The sequence below is a fragment of the Phacochoerus africanus genome, chromosome 1 (assembly GCF_016906955.1).
Source record: "Phacochoerus africanus isolate WHEZ1 chromosome 1, ROS_Pafr_v1, whole genome shotgun sequence".
NCBI lineage: Eukaryota > Metazoa > Chordata > Mammalia > Artiodactyla > Suidae > Phacochoerus > Phacochoerus africanus.
The window spans coordinates 52171627-52197543 of NC_062544.1; the positions used below are offsets into that span (position 1 = coordinate 52171627).

General features: G+C 42.5%; 1 protein-coding gene across 2 annotated transcripts in view; it reads right to left on the bottom strand.

The window, feature by feature from the left end:
• NIM1K (NIM1 serine/threonine protein kinase) overlaps positions 1-18283 on the bottom strand; it is a 71211-nt gene extending 52928 nt beyond the window's left edge. Inside the window, exons 1-2 of one of the 2 annotated variants that reach the window (XM_047766000.1) lie at positions 18098-18283; positions 490-615 (exon numbers count right to left, since the gene is read on the bottom strand). The gene's annotated coding sequence lies outside the window, so the exon portion shown is untranslated. The remainder of the gene's footprint in view (positions 1-489; positions 616-18097) is intronic. The other variant, XM_047765946.1, reaches the window with a different exon arrangement.
• Positions 18284-25917: the final 7634 nt, after the last annotated feature.

The window sequence follows — 25917 nt, forward strand, 5'->3', positions numbered from 1 at the left end:
TGTCTTGAACAAATCAAAATTCATAGGAGGCTGGCCTTTGGACCAGCTGGGAAGAAACACAGAAACAAGCTCCCTGCCTGGTTTCCATAAAGGGCATTCCTTCAACTTACTCCACAGAAAACCATTCATAAGGTCTTCAATAAAGAGCAATTTAGTCCATATAAAATATAGCCTCTCCAAATTTTAAAATGCTCTCAGGGAAGAAAATGGTAACAAAGAGTACTCACATGTCTTTATAAGTTTATACCTGTAGATATACCAGGATCAAAGATTAAGCTGCTTTTTGAAACCAAATAAATTATTCATCTGGATGAGAAACAGAAAATCCTCTAGGGAGGCAGGAAATTCAGAAATCATGTAGGTACAAGCGGTCATTCTGGATTTTACATGAAGAGAAACTACATTAAAACCAAACTGGCCTTCCAAGCGAAGGAAGTCACATAGTAAATAATAATGCAAATCCATTAAGAAAAAAAAAATGAGTCCTACCTGGCTTGGAAAAGCAAAATTAACAGCTCTCTGAAAGGAGAGGAAGGTCGCCTTCCCGTGTCTGGCTGAGCCTTTGCTGCTCCAAGAACTGCTGGGAGCCCGCGTCTGCACAGAGGGCCTTCAAGACTGAGGAAGAGAAAGGCAAATGTAATTAGGGATGCTTTCTTTCCCAGAGCAGGGGACAGAATTGGGGCTGACTGAAGAAGTGATTACACAGTGCTGGCGAGGCAATTTAAGTGATGCCCACCAGGGAGCCAGGAGGCTTTTGGAACTAGTTCTGAGAATTGCACACTGTTCCACTGACCTGATATTTCTGACTAAAAAAATTTCCCCAAGGAAGCAAGTGAAAGTAGATAATGAATACCTCTTATCTCATGGGATAGCCCAGGAGCAGAGTGTGAGCTCTAGAGACCAGGTATTATTTAAATGTATCAAATGGCAAAAAGATCACTGACCGAACATGGAAAGATCATGAATTAGGCACCAAAAAGGTTTCTGCTGTGATTCTCAGCCCACATTCCCCCTCTTCCCTGCCCTGCACTATTTTAATCTGAATTTTCTGTATTATTCATCATCGTAAAGAAAAGGTGTGTGTAGGGGAAGAGCCATGAGGTCCATGAAAATGGGCACATCTCTGAGAGCTTCATGATAATTGTTATGCACATATAAGCAAAGATATCTGCAAAGTACCGAAGTTCTGGATATGTGGTATCCAACTGTGAACAGGGAGGAGGGAAATTAAATTGGGGTGGAGGTGGAGAATTCAAGAAACCCTTTCACATTTTACCCTGTTTACGTCCATGGGTGGTTTTTTCGTAGTGGTTGCCGTTTTGACTATTTATGATTACAAGAGAGATTTCCTTGGCTGAAGGACTAAAAACACATATTTATCTCCAATTTCTAGGGAGCATAGCCTCTCTATGATGACCATGTATGAAAAAGGAATTCATCCCGGACACAATCAACTGGCCCACCCACATGGTATAGTCTAGACCAGCATTCCCAAGTGGAGATTTTCCAAAGTTTTGAGTTCAGAAGAAGGATGACTTGGAAAGAAATGAAATCTGGCATCATATTCAACCATTCAAGTGGTTGAAAGGGTGACACAGTTATCAAGTGACTAGAAAATACACCCCCAGGCAAAAGGGGATGCCCCAGCATTGGTGATGAAAACAAAACACAGCCTACAGTGCACATATCTGCACAGGGCTGGGGGGACACGGAGAGGGAAGGAGTTAAAGTTCTAATTGAGACTTTGTGTGTGTGTGTGTGTGTGTGTGTGTGTGTGTGTGTGTGTGTGTGTGTTTGCCATTTCTTGGGCCACTCCCATGGGATATGGAGATTCCCAGGCTAGGGGTCTTATCAGAGCTATAGCCACCAGCCTTCGCCAGAGCCACAGCAAGGCCGGATCCGAGCCGTGTCTGCGACCTACACTACAGCTCATGGCAACGCTGGATCCTTAACCCACTGAGAAAGGCCAGGGATCGAACCCACAACCTCATGGTTCCTAGTCGGATTCGTTAACCACTGTGTCATGATAGGAACTCCCTAATTGAGACTATTAGCTGTGTACATGCCACATTTGTTTTTGTTTGTTTCTCTTGAAGTTAGGGCTTTGGGAATCCTGAAGAGGAACAGCATAAGGGACACTAGGCCCCAGATCGTGGGGGGAATTCTCTTCTGAACTGAGTTCTTGCTATTTCAGAATATTCAGGAACAACCCCAGAGATATATTTAACTGCTGCTTGGGGCCTTGTTCCCAGACAGATTTGGGGCCTGGAAGTGGATTAATTATGTATGACACTGGGATAAAGCCATGTCTCCATCAGGCTGCATCTTCTTTTCTCACTGAGCTATAGTCCCAGAGTAAGAAGACCAGGTTACCTTTGCACAGAGGAGTCACTAACAAGGAGATGACAGAGATGGAAGAAAGGCATGCGGGTCCCGCGAACCTTCCTGTCTGAGCCAAGGTGGTGTCAGGAGCCTTATGACCAAGCTGTGCTGAAACTGTGGTTATGTCAGAGGCTGAATCTGGTCCTAAGGATTTTAGTCTGTGAGGGATTTATCTGAGGCCTGCAGATGAGGGCATTTTAAAATACCTGATTGGAGCCTGAACTAAGTGCGAAGGATGGGGGAGGAAGGGGACAGATGGTGGAATATGCCTGCCTGGAAAGGACCTCTGCCAAGTGTCAGGAATGATGAGTAGTTGAAACCCAAGGGCAGTCATGACCACTGCCCTGCCAGTCAGAATCTTGGCACCATCTCTGGCTTCTCTCTTCCCCTCACCCAGTCCTGCAGATCCTCTTCCTTCAAACCACCACAGTCCTTTTACACATTATCCTGACCATCACTTCTACTGGGCAGGGGTGGATCCCACAAAAACATGCTCTAAGGTACCAGCAGACCAGGGCACCAAAGAGAGGAAGCAGCAGAAGTCTTAAAATATTTTGATATTTGATCATTTTTCAATGCATCTAAACAATCATCATAAGAAAGAAATCAGAACTTGGGTTTTATTGGATTTAGTTATGTTTAGCTTTGCTTAACTTTGAATTGCACGTGGAGGATGAAGGTAACGGCCTTTAAAGGCCTTAATCTTACCCTGTACCTAGTTGGCTGAAACAGACTTTGAACACGCTTTCCTACTTCCTGTCTTATCTAGTTCAACTTTATTTTCTAAGAAACCATCTGCAGGATCTTTCTAAAATGTAGATATTACTTCCCATTTAAAATCCTTCATTAAAATGACTATAGGATAAAGTTCAATCTCCATTGCATGGTCTAGAAAGTTCTTTAAGACCTGGCTCTTCAAGACATATAAACAACCTAAATGTCCATCCACGGATGAATGGATAAAGAAGCTGTGGTACATATATACAATGGAATATTACTCAGCCATTAAAAAGAATGAAATAATACCACTTGCTGCAACATGGATGGACCTAGAGATTATCATACCAAGTGAAGTAAGTCAGAAAGAAAAGAATAAATGTCATATATCACTTACATGTGATAAAATTTATGATAATATGTGATATATGTGATATATGAATGTGACACAAATGAACTTATCTAGGACTCACAGACATAGAGCACAGAATTGTGGTTGCCAAGGGGGCAGGGAGGTGGAAGAGAGATGGATTGAGAGTTTGGGGTTAGCAGATGCAGACTATTATATACAGAATGGAAAACAACAAAGACCTACTGTATAGCATTGGGAACTATATTCAGTATCCTATAATAAACCACAATGGAAAAGAATATTTAAAAAAATCTACCTCTTGATTTTATTTCTAGCCTCATTTCTCATTTCCCCGGATCCCTCCCATTCACACCCCGCCCCCGCCCCCACCACATACCCTGACAGAGTTCAGGACATGCTACCACATACAGGGCACCAAAATATATTGACTATTTTAAGCAGGAAGGTGCTTTTGACTTCCTTCCCTCCCTGCCCTTCTTCCCTGAAACATGTTATACAACCCTCAGGTGAGAGAAGCCCTCCCTACACCTGGAGGAAAGGAGCAGCCTTATCTCTGTAGGCAAAGGGATAAAAGAATCCTAACAAACAGGTCTACCACATTTCCCTCAATTGATTAGACTCAACTCATACTCCTTAGCCTATCACTCTCCTCCATGACGGCCCATTCTTTATCCAACCTGGCACAAAATACTCAGGTCTGTTTCTTTGTGTCTTCATCTCCTTCTGAAGGCAAACATGTCATATAAAACGTATATTAAATAAATGTGTAAATAAATGTGTTACTCTGTCTTGGTCAGTTTAATTTCCAGACTCAGTTTAATTTCCTCCTCTCTGGTCCTATATTTGAGATATATCAAAATACCTGAGGGGAGTTCCCATTGTGGCTCGGCAGAAACGAATCTGACTAGCATCCATGAGGATGCAGGTTCAATATCTGGCCTCGTTCAGTGGATTAAAGATCTGGCGTTGCTGTGAGCTGTGGTGTAGCCAGAGGCTACAGCTCCAATTCAACCCCAGCCTGGGAACCTCTATATGCCAAAGGTGTGGCCCTAAAAAGGCAAAAAAACAAAAAAACCACAAACAAACCTGAAGTCCATCAACACCTCAGGCTGCTTCATACTTCTGTGACTTAGCACAAGACATGCCCTCTATGCGGACTGCTTCTACCACCCATTCACCATCAAACCTCCCAAACTCTATCCTTCAGGGAAGTCTTCCTTGACTCCCTCACATCCTACGCTCTCGGAGTATTTCGTGCATCCATTGGTGTATATGTCTCTCTATGGTGTCACCGTTTGTGTGCTCATCTCCGTCTACCTGTTTAGACAACGAGAGACCTAGGGTTCAGAGGATGTTTTAGCCCATCTCTAAAGAATGCCTGGCAAGTCACAGGTACTCAATGCTTGTTTATGGAGCAGACAAAGAAAAAATGAGTTAAAACAGGTTTATTTTGTTTGTAAGCATGAAAATTATTTTCAATTATTGTTTCACAAGGGATTAATTTCATTCCTTTTCTTATTTCAATCACCTAATGGTTGAAATTCTACATATTCAAATTTAGACTACATTCCATTCTCTTCCTTTTCCTTCTCTGCCCTTCCCTTCATTTCCCTTCTCTTCTCTTCTTCTGATACACCAAGCGTATTTGGCTCCTCCTCTGGTTTCCCCCATGAAATTTAATATTTTCCTTCAACATCTTTAAAACTGTCTGGTGTTTGAGTTACTTGAGTACATATTTGTCCTGCTGACCAGAATGTGGGTTTCTATGGGGCAGGTCCTCAGTCTTATTAATTTCAGGATTCTGGGCACCCAGTTGGTGGGAGAAGTCCATTAAATGCTGGCTGAATTGACTTGAATTGTACAGATATTTCATTTTATTTTTTTTTGCTTTTGGAGCTGGGGTGGGGGGCACCACCCCAGAGGCATATGGAAGTTCCCAGGATAGGGGTTGAATTGGAGCTACAGCTGCCAGCCTATGCCAGAGCCACAGCAACACAGGATCCAAGCCATGTCTGTGACCTACACCACAGCTCACAGCAACACTGGATCCTTAACCAACTGAGTGAGGCCAGGAATCGAACCTGCATCCTCAGGAATCCTAGTCAGGTTTGTTACTCCCTGTTCAGGTATTTTAAAATGCAGTGTGGATCCTGGAAGACACAGGAATAGATATTTCTCTCATAAAATTCCTTCCCTGGCCAAAAAAAAAAAAAAAAACCCTCCCCCAAACCTCCCCCACTTAAAAAAAAAAAACAAAAAACACACTACAAACAACTGTTCTATGATTTCTATGATGAGGAAGAAAAGGCAAAAATCTAAAAAAAAAAAAACCCAAACCCAACCAAACAAAAAACCAAAACTCTTTCAAGTGTTGTCTCTAAAACACAAGCAGTTTTGTTATAAGTGCCCCTAACCCAAGCCTCTCTGGCTGGAAAATTTCTGAAAAGGTTTGGGTTTGATGAGATGCCCCACTGCTTTTGTATAGCATTCTATGGTTCCCAGTGAAGCACACCTCAAATACAGGCAGACATTCCTAAGGAGGCTATTTGAGTTGGAAGCATCAAACATTGACAGACCAGAATTTGCTCCAACCCACAGACAATAAAAACAACCTGCTTACGGCTTCCCTCTGGAAGGCTCCCGAGGTTAAAATGATCCCAGTAAAAGTAAAGAAGGTTCCATTTCTCTGTATTCATTTTAAGGGTGTGATATGTCAGTAGCCTCCAGCAGACTTTGCTATATTTTAAAACATGAGAAATAATCCCTGCTCTATTTTCAAGACCTTCTCTGCACTCCTCAATTCCTCCAAAACAGTTCTGCAAATATACACACCCAGGCACTTGCCTTTGCCCTTCTCCCTACTCCTGGCCTGCTTTGTGTTTACACTCCCCCAGGGGAGCCAAAACCAACACTAATTAGCGGTGAATTAAATCCCACTGACAGCCAGGACAACAAGGAGAGGGCCAATGTTTACCCAGGACTCCAAGGCATGGCTAGTCTCTTTCCCCAAACTCTAAGACACACAGTTAAATATCCAGCCCTGAAGGAAATTCTGAGATCTGAATCAATTACGCAATTTATTCCTAAAGTTTTACCTTCCCGATCCTGAAATATCCTTTCATGCCAGGTAGTTGACATACCCAGCTTGCCCTGACTGGAACACACTTGCTCCTTGTCTTACTCAGCCTCCAAGTTGAAATATCTCCTGGGCACTGGACCAGCCAGAGGTAGTTGTTCCATCCTCATTACGTCCACTGAAATTCATTTCTTGATGTTCTCATAGCTCATCCCGATATTCTATCACTATTTTTATTTTTATTTTTGGTCTTTTTGTCTTTTTAGGGTCACACCCTCGACATATGGAGGTTCCCAGGCTAGGGGTCTAATCGGAGCTACAGCTGCCAACCTGTACCACAGCCATAGCAACGAGGGATCCAAGTGGCATTGGCGACCTACACCACAGCTCATGGCAATGCCAGATCCTTAACCCACTGAGCCAGGCCAGGGATCAAACCCATGTCCTCATGGATGCTAGTCGGATTCACTAACCGCTGAGCCATGATGGGAACTCCCTGATATTCTGTCTTGATATCTTATCTCTGACTCCTATCACCTCATATTCTAATTATGCACAGCTTTTCTAAACTGACCTCTTCTGCTTGCTAATCCTGTATCCTCAATATTCCCCAGCATCTTGTGCTAGGTTATGGTAGGTGCCAATTTGTTTAAAACACACACACACACAGGAGTTCCCATCGTGGCTCAGTGGTTAAAGAATCCGACTAGGAACCATCCGGTTGAGGGTTCAATCCCTGGCCTCGCTCAGTGGGTTAAGGATTCGGCGTTGCTGTGAGCTGTGGTGTAGGTCACAGACACAGCTCAGATCTGGTGTTGCTGTGGCTCTGGCGTAGGCTGGTGGCTACAGCTCCGATTATACCCCTAGCCTGGGAACCTCCATATGCTGCAGGAGCGGCCCTAGAAAAGACAAAAAGACAAAACACACATACACATAATATACAAAAGGTGATATAAATCTATAAGCCAAGAACTACAACAACTTTTGAAGGACATTTGGAAGCAGCCGCACTTTTAGTTGATGTTAACAAAGTCTTTCTAGCATTTTATTCAATATGACAGAGAAATCATAGTAAGAACTACTTGGATTAAGCATTTACTATACACCAAACACTGTATTTCTTAGAGTCATTATAACAAACCCTGTAAGACAGATAGTAAAATTCCCATTGCACTGATGATACTAAAATTTAGAGAGGTTGAAGAATTTGTCCAAACTCAAAAAGCATGTGACTATCAGGGCCAAGATGGGATCCAGGCCCTCCTGATTCCACTCGCTGCCTCCATTTGGGGTCCACTACAGTGGAACACAATGCTCAAAGGATTCAGCTACGGCCCTGAGGTCCAAGCTTGGGTATGGCACAAAGAAGTTCCCAGGCCAGGGATTGAACCTGCACCAGAGCATCGGTACAAGCTGCCAAAGTGACAGTGCCGGATCCAAAGTGCTTTGTTTGTGAATAAACTATTGGGCCTGGTGAATATCAGAGACAGTAAATAAACTAAAGTGTCCTTTATTCCCAACTATGTAACAGACTTGTCTTCTTCTCCACTGCAAGGATCCAAACTGACTTGATGAAACCCTATGCTGCTGGATGATGGCCTATAAAGAGAAAGTTCAAAATGGCTCATGCTGATTATTATTACTGATAAATGAGTCCAAATGCTTTAATGGATGTTATAAATAAATAAGCATACAGAGCAATATTTTCGGTATTTGTACACACCAAATAAGAATCACAACTCGGGCCATCATGGAATAGAATACCTGTTGAAAGTTTAGCAAATGATACAAAAGTGAAATTATAAGCCAATTTCAGTCCCTAATATAGACACTGAAGATGTAAAATGAAATAGTACTAAAGCAAATCTGTCAATTTATATATAAAAGCATGACCAAGTAAAATTTATCTGAAAAAAGCAAGCATGGCTTAACAATAGAAAATGTGTAATTTTGGGAGTTCCTGACATGGCTCAGCAGTAACAAACCCAACTAGCATTCATGAGGATGCGGTTCAATCCCTGGATTTCTCAGTGGGTTAAGGATCCGGTGTTGCCAAGAGCTGTGATGTAGGTCGCAGACTTGGCTCAGATCCCACCTTGCTGTGGCTGTGGTGTAGGCCAGCAGCTACACCTCCAATTCAACCCCTGGTCTGGGAACTTCCATATGCCAGGGTACAGCCCTAAAAAGACAAAAAAAAAAAAAATGCTCCCAATACTGACATTAGCCTATAGTTGACAAAAAAAAAAAAAAAAAAAAGAGAGAGAAGAAGAACAAAAAATGAAGATGTGTAAATTTAACACATGAATCAATTAAACGAGAAAAATAAAAGGACAATTCAGCACAGGCAGAAAAAGCCTTTGCTATAACTGTTAATAAAAAATGTTAGGAGTTCCCGTCATGGCACAGTGGTTAACGAATCTGACCAGGAACCATGAGGTTGCAGGTTCGATCCCTGGCCTTGCCCAGTGAGTTAAGGATCCGGCATTGCCATGAGCTGTGATGTAGGACGAAGATGCAGTTCGGATCCCGAGTTGCTATGTCTCTGGCGTAGGCTGGCAGCTACAGCTCCGATTAGACCCCTAGCCTGGGAACCTCCATATGCCTTGGGAGCAGCCCTAGAAAAGGCAAAAAGACCAAAAAAAAAAAAAAAAGTTAGGAGTTCCTACTGTGGTGCCATTAGTTAAGAATCTGGTGTTGCCACAGCTCTGGTGTAGGTCACAACTGCAGCTTGGATTCAGTCCCTGGCCTGGGAACTTCAATATGCCATGGGTGCGACCAAAAAAAAAAAAAATCTTCGTTATTAAATACAATCACAGTGTATTTTATTAGCCAAGAATGAGAGTAGTAGTCTGCATTTGAATCTTAGTCTCTGCTCTTTTCTTTTTTTTTTCTTTCTTTCTTTCTTTTTTTTTTGCTTTTTAGGGCCGTACCTGCAGCATATAGAAGTTCCCAGGCTAGGGGTAGAATTGGAGCTATAGCTGCTGGCCTACACCACAGCCACAACAACTCAGGATCCAAGCTGAGTCTGTGACCTGCTCTACAGCTCATGGCAACATTGGATCCTTAATCCACTGAGTGAACCCACAACCTCATGGATACTAGTCAGGTTGGTTACTGCTGAGCTACAAAGGGAATTCCCTTAGTCTCTGTTCTGATGGGCAACTTTCACCAAATAATCTAGCATTGAACAAAAAGGTTTAAGTCACCAATTTTCTATTCTCACTGAACATTCTGGCAATGAGACAAACAGGTTTAGGCCAAGAGTCTACCTACTTAGCAATGCTATATACTAACCTTTAAAAATGTTGCATTCTATGTCCTATAGATATTAACCATATCACTGGTTTTATTGTTTTGGTAAACTTTTTATACTTTTCTTGGCAGACAGCAGTCACCAAACCACACAGACTGGTTCTCACATGGATGTGAGTGGTATACAAAGACACTGACTCTTGAGGAAACCTGAGTTTAGACAAGGCAAAAGCTTCCCTCCTCACCTTCTATATCTCTCCATTCAAAGTCTGCCGCCCAGCCCACACTCATCCAAAGAGCTTCTCTGCTTCCTGGGGAGAGTAATTCTCTAGCATGTGCAACATGACAGAATATAAACCAACTAACATAAATTTGTCTCAGTGTTACACGGAGTGCTCTCACGAGGCATGAATCCTCACTAAGACTGCCCAAGGCTTCACTCCCAAACTGAAAATGTTGCTAAGTAGTAGGCTGCTACATATGTCCTGTGTGAGTGAAGGAGGCTAATGACTGTCATGTACTAGGAAAGGGCCAAATAGGTCATATCTCCCAGAAGATCAAAGTGCCCTCAGCTTTCAGGATATGATGGTACTCAGGAGTCTTTTCACTGGCTTCCCAGCCTCAATTGCTGAGGTCCAAAGGAAAAATCAAAACATCAGCTCCACATTCATGTGCTATCGGGGTGGAGAGACCCACACCTCCAGGCTCGATGGTCCCACTGGGTCAGACCCCACCCCTTCCACTCTGGTTCTCACCCAGCCCTCCTCCATAGTCTTTTCATATGAGTATTCCCTCATTCTTTTGTAATCCACACTTTTTAGGTGCCATCTCCAGAATGCTTTCCTTGTGTAGAGAATGAGAAGACCTGACTTAGTTGTAACAGGTTTTTCTCAAACACATGATGGAGTATCTCTCTTTATACCTGTTCCAAACTCAAAGGGTTCAAAAGGAAGAGCTGGCTTCCCTGTCAGTCAGCACTTATGAAGAACCTAATTTGCAAAGCTCTGTGTTAGAACCAGTACAGAAAGGAATATACATACACAAGAATACTGAATAGCCAATGGTGTGGAAAAAAGCTCAAAATATAAAGACAAGCAGAAAATGCCACAGTGAAACTGTATGTACAATATTCCAGGTTGTTTTTGGTTGTTTGCTTCATTTTTAAATAATAAAAACAACCCTATGGGGAGTTCCCCTTGTGGGTTATGGCTCAGTGGGTTATGAACCTGACTAGCATCCATGAGGATTCGAGTTTGATCCCTGGCCTCACTCAGTGGGTTAAGTGTCCAGCATTGCCATGAGCTGTAGTGTAGGTCACAGATGCAGCTCAGATCCCAGGTTGCTGTGGCTGCAGCATAGGTGGGCAGCTGCAGCTCCAATTCAATCCCTAGCCTGGAACTTCCATATGCCACAGGTGTGACTCTAAAAAAAAAAAAAAAAAACCCTCTAAAATGTTAACCATGGTCATCTCTTTAGTTGGGATTATAGATGGGAGTAGAGATAGAATTCTAGATAATTATTTTTTCATTTTAACATTTATTTCTGTACTTTTGTCAATAGTACTAGCAATATTGATATTTACTGTGTGCCAAGTACCATTCTAAGAGCTTTACATGAATCAGTCATCTAATTCTCAAAACAATCCTAAAAGGTAGGCACCATTATTATAGGCCTCCTAAAATTGAGGTTCAAAGAAGTCAAATAATGTGCCCAAGGTCACACCATAGATGAGTCACAGAGCCAGGATTCAAACCCAGCAAGCTGTTTCATGATTAAACTTAACCACCAGTTCTTGCTGCCTCTGGAATATGTAGTATTTTAGAATATATACTTTGTAATACGTCTTATAGTAAAGAACCATAATATTTCTTTATAATAAAGAAGAGAAGGTTAAGAATTGAAAAGAAAATGAAACATAAGACAAGGTAGCTAAGGAGAGAGAAGAGACTGGGTAAAAGAATAAGGGTTTAGAAAGGAGTCAGAAGAAATGACTTACCTTCTCTGGATTGGTTTCCTTCACTGTAAAATATAAAGGTGAGCAAGTCTATATTCTAGAGAGAGAGTTACTCGGCAGGTTACCAATAGTTGACATAAAAGGTCATGAAAGCTGGACCATCATTTTAGCCTTGACCTTCACATCTATAGCAAGTTTGCTGTCTTTGCACTGATATTAACACTTTTAAACCAATATGTATCATAAAGCAAATGTCAAGGAGTATCAAAACTATTAGTAAAGCTAAGGGTATGATCCTGTACCAATGAGAGTAGAGATCAGTTTTTAAAAGACAAAAAGCAGTGAGAAAAGAGAGAATGGTCTGGCAGTATGCATGATTCCAAAGCCAGCAACCAAGTTATTCAAAGCTAAAAGTCCTGAATTGATAAAATGAACAATAATCAATAAGTGGAGTTCACACTGTGATACAGCGGTTTAACATCCAGCAGTGTCTCTGGGAGTGTGGGTTTGATCCCCAGCCTGGCATGTGGGTTAAGGATCTGGAAGGAAGAAAGAAAGGAAGAAAGAAACCAATAAAATGGAATAATTTTCCAAGTTATGCCTACAACATTAATTCCCTACAAGTTCAGGAAATGAGTTTCCTGCTTCCACCAGGTAAATGAACATAATCCACAGAAAATGAATCTATACTCAGTGAAATTTCATAAAACAATGAGCGACTCCTACAAGGTTCCAGAGAGAAAAAATAGATTTCATGCCAAGAATCAAGCATTGGAATGACATGGAACTTTCAGAAACACTGGAAGCCGGAAAACAATAAATCAATGCCTTTGGAAATCTGCTTCCAGCCTAGAATCCTCTTCTCAGGCCAATCATCAATTAAGCCTGAGAATGAAATACCTGTCCACACATACAAGGTCCCCCAATTTTACTTTCTATACCCTTTCTTAAGTAGCTAGCAAAACAGATGATCCATAAAATGAAAGCATAAACCAAGAACGATGAAAACAAGTGAACCGGGGAGCCAGGGAATCTGCACAGAAGGGAAGTGAGGCGAAATCTTGGAATGCTCCTGTGTGTCTGGGCCAGAAGAGAACTGGATCAGACTGGAGAACTGAGGGCTCTATTTCGGAGCCCTGGGCTGGGGCCTGGAAGAAAATGAGGGTTGGTGCAGAAAATACCAAGGAGAGGTGTTTTTAAGAGTCACTAGAAGAAATGGTGATAAGTTCCTAAAAATTAAACAAATGAAAAACTATTTTCTCCAAAAAACTTGTGCAGAAAAAGAAACAGCCATAATTCACGACTTGGCTCTGCAGTGAATAATAATTACAGTCGTAATGCAAACACAGTGCTGATTTAATTAACACTGTGCTTGTCACTTGAAGCACTCTTAGGGCAGGATTTCCAGAGAGAAGTGTACAAGCTCTTCCTTCACGCTACCCTAGCCCAAGACATTAGCCCCTAACTCAGCCTCTCTATCCCCCTTATAACATCCAAATTACTCAAGCAACAGCTGTTAATCTGAAAGATCAATGCCTCCCTTTTCTAAGAGTGATTCTTAATCAACTATTTCTGAAATTAGCTGAACTTTGGCTGCTCTGGCTAAATTCCTAGAAAAAATTTAGCCTGTCTTCCCCAAGCCAGTGGCTCTTAGGAGCTCTCTGCTGCCTGGCATTTGTAAATAAAGGGCTGTGCTAATGGTGGTGGGGCTGATTTTCTTCCTTTTGACTAGCTGCAAAAATGGAGGAAGAGGAAGTTGAGTGGAATAAGAGAGCTGTTTCCACCCCTACAAAAGAGAAAGTACGTAGACTCAGACCAAAATGGATTACGTCAAGGGCCAGCCAATTATTTGGAAACAGGGAGGGGTGTGATCGAACAACTAAGAGCAGAGAGTGATTATAAACAAGGACAGGGAGTGTTGCTTGGTTAGAATTTTTTCACATGCCCTAATTCATAAAATTAGATGAATGCATAATTTTGATGACAGTTTTGGCAATTTTTAAAAGTGAAACTTGCAATTTAAAGTAAAATCATAATTACATAATCCAGTGTATCTTCAAATTATCCCAACTAACTGATCCCAACATATGTATAGAAAGCTTTCTTGGTGGCCTAAGGATTGGAAAGGAGGTCTAGCGAATAGCTACTTTGGCAGACCTGGAGACGGGGAGGCTGCCTCACCCCATACCACTGGGAGGAGGCAGTGAGCCAGAGTGAATTTTGGTCCACAACACAGCCTCTAGAGATCCTCTAAACTGGAGGATTTTGTTAAATAGGATACCTGGGGCCCTCTGGGAAAGGATGAGGTTCTCCGTTCTCCATGGAAGATGAAGAGCAGAGTTCTTTTTAAGTTTCTGTTCTCCAACTTAGGCTTTTTTTGTTTTTGTTTTCCTATGCAACTTTCTTTACATTTTTTTCTTTTTAATCCCTTTCCTTTAATATGTGAGTTTTCTTCTCACTTAAAACCCTTTTTTCCCTACAGTTTTATTTTTCTCTTAATTTTAAATTATTTCTGCCACTCCACCTTGTTGTCTCTCTTCTCACCTACATTTTCTCTAAGTCCTAGCTGATTCTCAAGTTCATAGACATGCTAAGTGACTTTAGTTTTTGTCTCTTAATTTTCCAAGCAGTTAGCTGAAATTACTGGTCTTTTTTTTAAATTACTCAATGAATTTTATTACATTTATAGTTGTACAACAATCATCACAACTCAGTTTTATAGCATTTCCATCCCAAACTCCAGGTGCATCCCCCCCACCCCCAAACCTGTCTCATTTGGAAACCATAAGTTTTTCAAAGTCTGTGAGTCAGTATCTGTTCTGCAAAAAAGTTCAGTCTGTCCTTTTTTCAGATTCCACATGTCAGTGAAAACATTCGATGTTGCTGTCTCATTGTCTCACTGACTTCACTTAGCATGATAATGTCTAGGTCCACCCATGTTGCTAAAAATGCCGTTATTTCATTCCTTTTAATGGCTGAGTAATATTCCATTGTGTATATGTACTGCTTCCTCTTGATCCACTCCTCTGTCAATGGACATTTAGATTGTTTCCATGTCTTGTCAATTGCATATAGTGCTGCAATGAACATCGGAGTACATGTGTCTTTTTGAGTCATGGTTTTCTCTGGATAGATGCCCAGGAGTGGGATTGCTGGATCAAATGGTAATTCTATTTTTAGTTTTCTAAGGAATCTCCGTACTATTTTCCACAGTGGTTGCACCAATTTACATTCCCACCAACAGTGTATTGGGTTCCCTTTTCTCCACACCCTCTTCAGCATTTATTGTTTTTAGACTTTTTGATGATGGCCATTCTGGCTGGTGTAAGGTGGTACCTCATAGTGGTTTTGATTTGCATTTCTCTAATAATGAGTGATGTTGAACATCTTTTCACGTGTTTTTTGGCCATCTGAGAAATTACTTGTCTTTTGAACGCAACTTGCCCATCTGTAAAACTGGTTAATATGCCTTAGGATGTATAATGACGGCTGAGCTATCTTTGAAGTTCTCGAGAGAAAGTAATTTATGAACTGTGACCTGATTCATTCAAATCATAGACTATTTTTGCCTTCTTCTCCTTCTCCTTATTTTGGCCACACCCGAGCCAGGAATTGAATCCACACCACATTAGCGTCCCAAGATCTCTGCAAAGACAATGCTGGGTCCTTAACCGGCTTCACCACAAAGGAACTCCAGACTACTGCCTTCTTAAAAAAACTGAATATTTCCTTTTCCCCTGAAATTTATTTATTTATTTTTTTAAATTTTTTTATTTTCCCACTGTACAGCAAGTGAAATTTATAAATTAAGTTCTAGAGAAATTTTTCTAGAATAACCATAGGAAATGACAACCATAGAATGACAACCATAGAATGAGACAAATTTATAACAGTATGTCCCTTCAACAACTGAAAGAAAATCAGCCAATGAATTAAGGTTCCTTAGTTCCTAGAGAAATGCTGTAATGAGATTTAAAGAATGCAGTTGGATTTTACATTATATTTTATTTTTCACATTTCTCAAAATGGAACAAGATATTTGGCTAAAAACATTAATTTACTATGACAAGTTCTTTTTTTAAGCTCTAAGTCTGGGGTTTTCAAATTTTCCAATCATGTGCTATCAACATATAAGTTTAATTTATAGGGTTTAATGCTCAGGAATTGTGGATGTGTAAAAAATATAGTCCTTTAAAGACATCAACACTTACTAATAAAAGTATTTAAATGAGACCATCTCTCCACCCAAATTAAACCTTCTTAACTGAAAACCTAAGGCTAAACCAAGAGCATAAAAATAGACTCGATGGCCTATCTGTAGTTATTACTGGGAAATTTAGATTTCACACAAAATGGCCTTTATTTTAAATACAGTTTAGTTATTGGGGAAAAAAGCACACACCTCAAACTAAATATCTATCCACATTTTTTTTCCTAGCACAGAAGGAGGCCTCTCTAAAGATTTTCTCAGGCTTACCACTTAACAGTGGTCAAGCCAAAAATAAACACATGAGGACTTTACTAGGCAAATTCAACACCACACAAAATACCAGTCCATGGAGAGCTGGACTTAGCTTTTTCCCTATTAGCCTCTTTCTGGGCCTCCCACCTACATCCCCCATCTCCTAATTAGAAAGCTAATTAGGATTCCAAATTTATTGCTAAATGGGGAGAGCTATCTGGTCCCCGGCCAGGATTCCTTTAACATCAAACACTCTCCTCTCCCTCCCTTAGTGCAGTAAGCTGTGAGAAGAGATCTGGGCCAGCAGGACTGATTGGCTGGAGGGCAGTGTTTACTCTCAGCTGTCTGAGAGGGAAGATCCGTTTCACAAACTGCAAACTCTGAAAAGACAAAATTAAACAACAACATGTCCTGGGCTTTTAGTACTTTAAAGAAACAAGTATCTTATAGGCTCAATTATTATTACCATGGTAACATGAGGGGAGGTGGGGAGATCTCCTCAAGAACAGTTCCTGGTTCCAGTCAGGCAGCGTCTCAACAGTGCAGGGAGACTTCTTCAGTTACCATGGGAACGGAAATTAGAAGTGCTTTTGCAACACTAACAGAAACCATCTTTTGAAGCTCTTCTGTGAATCACATTGAATACTGATGATGCAAGCTTGAGCGACACATTTTTCAAACATTAAAAAAAAAAAAAAACCACCATATTGCCATAAACAAATACTCATTTTAGATTCCTCTTTGCAATCCTGACTTAACTCGGAATCGATTTTTCGGTCTGGTTTTGTCTCCCTTTTGGCTTCCCGCAACCTCGACTGCAAAGACGATTTATTTAATTTCCAAACTTGTCTGGATTGCACGGGTGAGAGCTTAGAACGTGGTTCATTCAATCTCGGTTTGAAATGGGTGAGCAATGGGGTGGGGGAGGGTGGGTCTAATAGAGAACCCTCTTGTCTAATAAACTCCGGAGGACGAAAACGGCGAGGGCTGGGTGCGGAGAGGGGGAAAAATGCTGAGAGGAACTGAGGAGGAGGGACAGAGGAAAGGGACGAAAAAAGTGCACCGGTTTAACCTTCGCTGCCCGTGTTAGGACTAAAAGCACCTTTATCCGTTGCCTTGACCTCTTCATCCACTCAGATACTGTCAGGCACACAAAAGCTGATGAGAAATGGCGTTTTAAAGACCCTGTTGCGATCCTCTCCGGGTGGTACCCCGGAATTCTCGAGCTCCCAATATTCCTGAAGGGACCTCAGGTTAGAGGAGACCGCTTCTTCCCTACTTGCCCAGTCTTTCAAAAGAAGCATCTTCAGGGCACAAAGCCGTGTGGGGTGTGGCGGAGGGTTCATTCCTCTGGGCCACGGCCGTTCTCTGTCAGTTGTCTCCACCGCCCACCGCCAAGTCAGGATCACGCAGGTTCCCCCGCCCTGGTTACAAACTCTCGAGTTTTGGGTTCGCTCCGGCTGGGGCTGGTGGCGCGCAGCTGGTGTGCACGGGGCGAAAAGCTGGGCTGCCCTCCCCGCCTCACGTGTGGGCGATCACACAGACAAGGGTGCCCACCCCAAGCCGGGACTCGGGGACACAAGCGCACACGCCTCTGGGCGCACGCGTCATCCAGGCACCCGGCACACCGCCGGCCCACCCTGGACTCTGCCTCTTACGCCCTCTCCTCTCGCGCGCGAAGGGCCTGGGAGGGGACGCCCCCCAAAGCACGTAACCTTCTCCTGACCCCAGTTTGCCCGCCCCCGCCGGGAGTTGTGTCTCCCTTTCCCCTCAGGTCGTGGGGAGGGGAGGCGCCCCTCCTCAGCACCCAGGTCTGCAGCTACTCGGAGGAAGAGGCGACCAGGTCGGGCTCTGGCTGCGAGCCCCGCGGCCCTCGCTTACCTGGGGCGAACCCAGCTCGCGGACTGGCAGTGCCGCGCAGGGTCAGGCGCTCCGGGTGGTTGGCGCTGGCGCGGGGGTTGCGTGGGTGCCCCGGCGCAGCGGCGGGGCGGGAGGCTCCCGGAGCTGTCAGGGGCGGTCGACCTGACTGACCGCGGCCGCGGCAAACCCGGCGCGCCGGCGCGGCTCGGCTCCGCCAAGGGGACCGAGGGGCCCCACAGCGTTTCCCGAAGGACCAATCCGGAGAGGGGGGCTGGCCTGGGGGAGGGGGAGGGGGAGGGGAGAGCTGGGACCGGGAGGCCGGTTGGGCAACTGGACGCGGGCCTGGACCTCTAGTCTGGTTTCTATGGCAGCAAGGAGGGAGGGGCTGTAGGAAGGGGAGCTGGCTTTGCAGGGGCACCCATCACAGACTCCCGAGGAGGGGGTTTTGGCCCTGCCACAGAGAGAACCCCTCCTAGAGCACGGATGGGAAACTGCGACACAGCCGAAAGAAGGTTGACACTGCTCCCATCAAGTCACGCCTCATACTGAGCCGCTTCATACTCTTGATCAAAAAGGTTTCTGTGTCCTTGGGAGTCTCGACCCGGTAATCTTCCCAACTAAAGGGAGTTTTCTAACAAACCACCGTGAGAGCTCCCTCGGGTGAGTCTGGCAGGGTTTAGGCTCTGCAGAAAGAAGTGCCAATGCCACCCTCTGCCCTGATTTCCTCTCAAACATTTGGCCTGGCTCCTTTGGTGGCACTTAGGCAGTGGATCTCCACTTTCCTGTGTACCCCCCAGCTGTGACCCTCTGGCTAATGGTAGATGTCAAACTTCCAGTTTACAAACAAAGAGGGAATGTGACCCACCGAATACTAAAGCATTGAGGTGATTTACTCCTTCATTTTACAGAGGAGGAAATTGAAGCCGGAGAAGTCAGTTAACTTAGTCAGGGTCACACAGCTGCTTAATGGTAGAGCCAAGACTAGGGACCTTAGGTCACAGCTCAGTGAGCACTCTCCACCTCCTCATGTTGCCCTATCCTGGATTCACAGTTGCCAGGGCATATTTACAAAAGCAAAAGAGCTGAGGAGAAAAGTAACCTAAGTTTAAAAACCTTTTTTTTTGTCTTTTTAGGGCTGCAGGTGCAGCATATGGAAGTTCCCAGGCTAGGGGTCTAATCAGAGCTATATCTGCAGGCGTACACCAGAGCCACAGCAATGCCAGATCCGAGCCGACCTACATGGAAGCTCACGGCAACATTGGATGTTGAACCCACTGAGCAAGGCCAGGGATCAAACCTGAAAGCTCATGGTTCCTAGTAGGTTTCCTTTCCACTGCGCCACGACAGAAACTCCTAAAAACCTTCTTATGGTAGAAATTAGAGAACCCAAAGATTCCTGTTTTTGCTACCTGCAGACATTGTTATAAATGCTTTCACAAAGAGTAACTGATTAAATCCTCATGATAACTTTTTAAGTTAGGTGCTCTTATTAGCATCCCTGTTTTTACAGATGAGGAGAATGAGGCCTAGAAAGGTTATTTGACTTGCTCAGTGTCGCAGTATGACTTGTTCAGTGCTGGTTTTGGGATTCAAACCCAGCAGTCTGACTGGAGTCTGGTGCACTTCCTCACTTCCCTCTGCTGCCTCTTTGAATGATGATTAAAGGAGCCAGAACAAAAAAGGCAAGAAATAAAACCTTGGACAGCTCCACGAATCCACGAATTGACCACTGAGACTGACAGGAAAAGCAAGAATCTGGAATAATTGCTTCCTTGTTTTATGAGAGTTGTCATCTACCTGTGTAGGATAAAGTTTCTCTGTGATAAAAGTGTGTCTTTAAAGGGAGACTTTCTCCTCAAAAGACCAAAGGATTATTCTTAAAAAGAGTAGTCTTTTAAGGAGTTCCCGTCATGGCTCAGCCATAACGAATCTGACTAGTATCCGTGAGGACATGGGTTTGATCCCTGGCCTCGCTCAGTGGGTTAAGAATCTGGCATTGCTGTGAGCTGTGATGTATGTCACAGATGTGGCAGCTTGAATCTGGTGTTGCCGTGGCTGTGGTGTAGACCCGCAACTATAGCTCGATTGACTCCTAGCCTGGGAACTTCCATATGCGGTGGGGGTGACCCAAAATAGACCAAAAAAAAAAAAAAGAGTAGTCTTAAAATAATTCATGCCATCATTCTTTCTCTCTAAAACAATAAAATACAAGGTAAACCTTTGCATATTTAAAAAATATACTCTTTGATCCTGCTGTATAGCACTGGGAACTATATCTAGTCACTTATGATGGAGCATGATAATGTGAGAAAAAAGAATGTATACATGTATGTGTGAATGGGTCACCTTGCTGTACAGTAGAAAATTAACAGAACACTGTAAACCAGCTATAATGGAAAAAATAAAAATCCTTATAAAAAAATAAATAAAACACTCTTTGAATCCTGCAACTTGACAATACACAGAACCGGGTTGCATAAAGTAACTGCCTAGAAACCAAAAGCCTCAAACTCCCATTCTGACATAATCTGTCATAGGCCCTCCTGAAACTGACAGCACTCACTAACAGCCTGAACCTAGCCAGAACAAAGATTGGGACTTGAACCCACATACCAGGACTTTAACCCAGCCAAAACCCAGTTGGGACTTGAACCCACAGTTTTAAACTGGAGTTACTCACCCTGTATCTGGATTCACCAAGGCTCAGGTTCTTTATGCCTCTGTGCGGAAGGAATTCGGTGATAGTCAAGGAACAGATTTATTAGGATAGAATGCTTGTAAGAGATGCAAGTGAGCAGGCAAGGAAACTCTCTGCTCTAGGATCTGGTGGGCCATCGTTTTATCATCCAAGAGACATGGAGGTTGGAAAGGCCCGCCTCTTCCTTTCCAGGAGTAAGTAGCTCCTCCTTAGTGTCCCATAAGGTGTATAATCAAATCAGCTGAGGGTCTTTCTTTAAACTCTTGCCCTTGGTCTGAATCTAAATGCAGACCTCATCCCACCCACCATACAATGTCCTGAGGCAATTCTCGCACCTCCAACAGTTCCCACCCACCATACAATGTCCTGAGGCAATTCTCGCACCTCCAACAGTTATGCAAGCCTGCCTTATTCTGATAGTTTTCTTGAACTTATCTTCCCACATCCCCCAGGTTTCCCTCTTTACCTATGATCCCCTATTGGGACTTCTACAGCCACCTGTGCCTACTCTCTCCCTATTACTCCCATTGTGCTCCCATAGAGCACCACAGGGCAAAGCTGATGCTAGATTCTAGATACTCTAGAGGTTACTAAAGATTTTAGGCTATCATAGAAAAGGAAAACTTAAAACTCAGCATCAGAAACCACTTCTCCTAAAGTCCATTGGCCAGACACCATTCCAGAAGCCCCTATACCCCCATTTCTCTTGCAGACATGCAGCTAGGGCCTGCTGCCTTTCAAATCAGAACACTTCCTTCATTCCTTCCCTTCCCTTGGGTCCTGGGATACCCAGTCATTACAGAGCTGACTTCACATTCAATTCCCTTCACTTGAAAAAATGTTGACTTTCTCCTAGAAAGAACCATTCAACAATAGATTGATTACAATGTAATAGTACACAAAGGTTAAAGTCTCTTGTTTTTATTAGAGTATAGGGAAATATTTTTAACATGTTAAGTGAAAGCAAAAGTTACAAAACAGGATGACACAAATTTGTGATATATATAACATCAGAAGGAAATACACCAGACACTAGGAATGGTTTTTGTTCTGGTGGAATCTTCAGGTGATTTAAATGATCTTCTTAATACTTTCCAGTATTGTTGGTATTTTCCACAATTGGTGTATATGTTAGAAAAAAAATTTTAATGTCAGGGAGTTCCTGTCATGGCTTAGCAGAAATGAATCTGACTAGAATCCATGAGGACGCAGGTTTGATCCCTGAATTCCCTTAGTGGGTTAAGGATCCGGCGTTGCTGTGAGCTGTGGTATAGATGTGCAGCTGCAGCTCTGATTCAACCCCTAGCCTGGGAACCTCTATATGCCACGGGTATGGACCTTTAAAAAAAAAAAAAAAAGGACAAAAAATTTTAATGTCAGAAAAATATTTTCCAAAAGAATTGATGAAACTGTAAGACCTATAAAGAGAGTGTAGGTAGTTTTATGATTACTGAGGAGCTCATTAAAATTTAGTTTGTGGAGTTCTTGTCATGGCTCAGTGGCTAATGAATCCGACTAGAAACCATGAGGTTGTGGGTTCAATCTCTGGCCTCGCTCAGTGGGTTAAGGATCCGGCATTGCTGGATGTGGTGTAGGTCGCAGACAAGGCTTGGATCCCACATTGCTGTGGCTCTGGCGGAGGCTGATGGCTATAGTTCCAATTAGACCCCTAGCCTGGGAGCCTAGAAAAGCAGCAGCCCTAGAAAAGGGCTAAAAAAATTAGTTTGCTAAGCCCTGCTCCCTTGTTTTAGCAGATAAGAAATCAAATACATTCTTAGTAATAACTAATTAGAACAACTGATTCTAATGCAGGAGGTCCTTGTTTTATACTTTAAGAAGCACTGACAATGGCTAAAAGTTTAGATTTTTGAGTCATAAAGCCATACCTCAACTTCTAGCTCTGTTACTTAGCTATCTATATGACACTCTAGTTTCAAGCACTGTCTAGCCTGTTTCCTCATCTGTAATCTGGGAGTTGTCAGAATTAGACAATTTATGGAAAACAGTACACTAGTAAACTAGGTCTTCTTTTCTTAACCTGGAGTCCACTAACTCAAGTGGTTGTCAGGAAGATTGACCAGTAACAATGTATTTAAGCTACTCCTTTCATCAGTTTCTAAGTAGTTCAGGACCAAGATCAGACCTTTCTCTAATAAATGCCTAATAAACAATAGCTATTATTATTATTGCAAGTTTTGAGGGCTCCTCCACCTTTAGTGCTGTTCTGGGCATACAGGGAGATTCTACTTTAATTTTCTGGCCATTAACTTTCCTCGTACCTGGCATCCCTACCAAATGTGAACCTGGGCTATTCATGGGGCTTTCCTATCTCCACACTCCTTCCTCCTCCCCCCTGGCAGGGATATTTTACAAATCTTGGGAAAAGACACAGAGCAAAAGTTTTCTAAGACTACATATTGCCATCAAGTTGAATCTCGGCATACTCTGTTCCAGGAAATTTTGTTTTATTTATGCAGTTTAGGTTCTGTGTGCTACCTGAGTCTGAGACTTCATGTCTTACAGAAGTTTCATGTTTCCTTCAGAATTCAGGAACATTCTCAGACAATATCTCTTTGAATATGATCCCTGCTTCATGTTTATCTTTTAGGAATTACAATTGAATATTGTATGTGTCAGAACTTCTCATTCTGTCTCACACCTTTTCTCATGTTTTCCAGATTTTTACCCTCTTTTTACCTTTTTTCACATTCTGGGTAATTTCTTCAGATCTATTTTTTAATTTCACAAATTCTCTCCTGTGCTGTAATTAATCAGCTGTTTAATCTGCACGCTGACTTTATAAGCCTTGACAATGCAAATATAATGAACAAATCAAATTGAATCACTTACAATTTTATTTATTAAAATCCTTTTTCCCTTAACTTTATAGGAAGCTTTTAAGAACTAGTAGTAAAGAAACATTTATCTGAGGTTAACCAGAGTATTCTGCTTTCCTTTTTATTTCTGTTAAATTTAAGCAAAATTAAACTAATAGAATTAAGTCTAGCATGACAATTCTGGTGTTTTCTTTTTTGTCTTTTAGGGCCACACCCTCGGCATATGGAGGTTCCCAGGCTAGGGATCTAATCGGAGCTATAGCCAGAGCCACAGCAACTCGGGATCCGAGCTGCATCTGTGACCTACACCACAGCTCAGGACAGCGTCTGATCCTTAACCCACTGATCAAGGCCAGGGATCGAACCCACAACCTCATGGTTCCTAGTCGGATTCATTTCTGCTGTACCACAACGGGAACTCCACAATTCTGTTTTAAAAGTTCTCTCTCATGTGTATGTATATGGAGAGATATTCACATAATGTTAACAGTAGTTATTTCTGATTAAGGGGTCTTGGAGTGGTTTTTATTTTTCTAAATATGCGACTTATTTAAGCCAGCATAAAAAGTAACAACGAAGTTGGGGGGAAAGGTAAATTTTCTTAGTGGCTGAGTGAGGGGCCACTACTTCTTCTGCCAGTCACCTTAAATTCTATTGATATTCTAGGTGCTTTATTTAATTCACTATAGGTTTTCCTGCCTCATCATTTAGTCATTAATGTCGAATATTGAATTTCCTTCCTAAAGGTAAAGTGCAACAGAGAAAAGAAAGAGAGAGAAACCAATTTGTGATCTAGAGACATTTTCATTATAAAAAGTTTCCAAATTTTTTTTGAATATGTAGCCAACTATGGCAATAAGTGCGATGTTTTCTTATAATCAGCACTCAGGTCTTATTTACAGTTGGACAACGAACAGATGAAGGCTCTGGGCCCATTGACACTTCAGCAAATTTATCTCATGAAAAGTTATCAGAATCAAAGCTACTTTTGTTTGATTTTTGCCTTTAGTGTTTAACAAGCACCATTTCAGTTGGACTAGGTTCTGAACCCCTATTATTCCCTCCACAGCATTTCACAGTTATATCTAATAGATAATTTTTTTTTTTCTTTTTAGGGCCTTACCTGCAGCATATGAAGTTTCCCAGTCTAGGGGTCAAATTGGAGCTACAGCTGCCAGCCTACACCACAGCCACAGCAAAGCAGGATCCGAGCCAGGTCTGCGACCTATACCACAGCTCACGGCAAAGCCAGATCCTTACCCACTGAGTGAGGCCAGGGATCGAACCCACAACCTCATGGTTTCTGGTCGGATTCGTTCCCACTGTGCCACATCGGGAACTCCATCTAATAGATAACTTATTTCACAGAATGCAGTTACTGCTCTAATGTAGGTGGTCTACCAGGCCCCCAACCACAGTTAATGATCAGCTAGAATTTCTCTTAGGTTAAGTCATACATTGACATTTGCTTCTCAGCAGATATTAGCTATCATTTTGTCTCTAAAGTATATTTGAGTTACCCAGTGGAAGCAAAAAGTATTGTTACTCTTATTTTTAAATTACTTCCTTTCTCTCTTCTTTCCTTCCTTCCTTTCTCCCTTCCTCTCTTTGTCTTTTTAGTGCTGCACCTGAAGCACATGGAGATTCCCAGGATAGGGGTCAAATTGGAGCTACAGCTGCCGACCTACATCACAGCCACAGCAACACTGGATGCAAGATGTGTCTGTGACCTACACTGCAACTCGAGGCAAAGGCAGATCCTAAACCCAGTGAGCAAGGCCAGGGATTGAACCTGAGTCCTCATGGATACTAGTTGGGTTGGTTACTGCTGACCACAATTGGACCTACCTGATTTTTAAATTTCTTGTATTTCTCTAACATTTCATGTCTTTGTGGCATTTTCATTTCAGGAACATTACAAAACCAATTCAATACTGAGAATACATAGAATGTTTAAACCTCAATAGTAAATATGAACAAGATATTTTTAGAGTAGCACCTGACTACACTACAAAAAAAAAAAAAAAAGAGAGAGAGACCCTCAAAAAAGCTCATGCCAGTGGCTGGTCATCTGTGTTTCCTCTGAGTATTTTATGTCAACTATTCTCCAAGTGTGGCTCCAGGACTAACAGTGTATTATTTTGGAAAGTTTGGAATGCAGATTTTTGGGTCCCAACCCGGGCCAATTGAATCAGCAACTCTGGGTGGGGTCCAGCACTGTGTGTTTTAACAAAATGCTGATGCATGCCATTATAGGGCAGCCATTACCTAGATGGTGTAGTCTCAAGCAAGAAGACGTAAGGAGC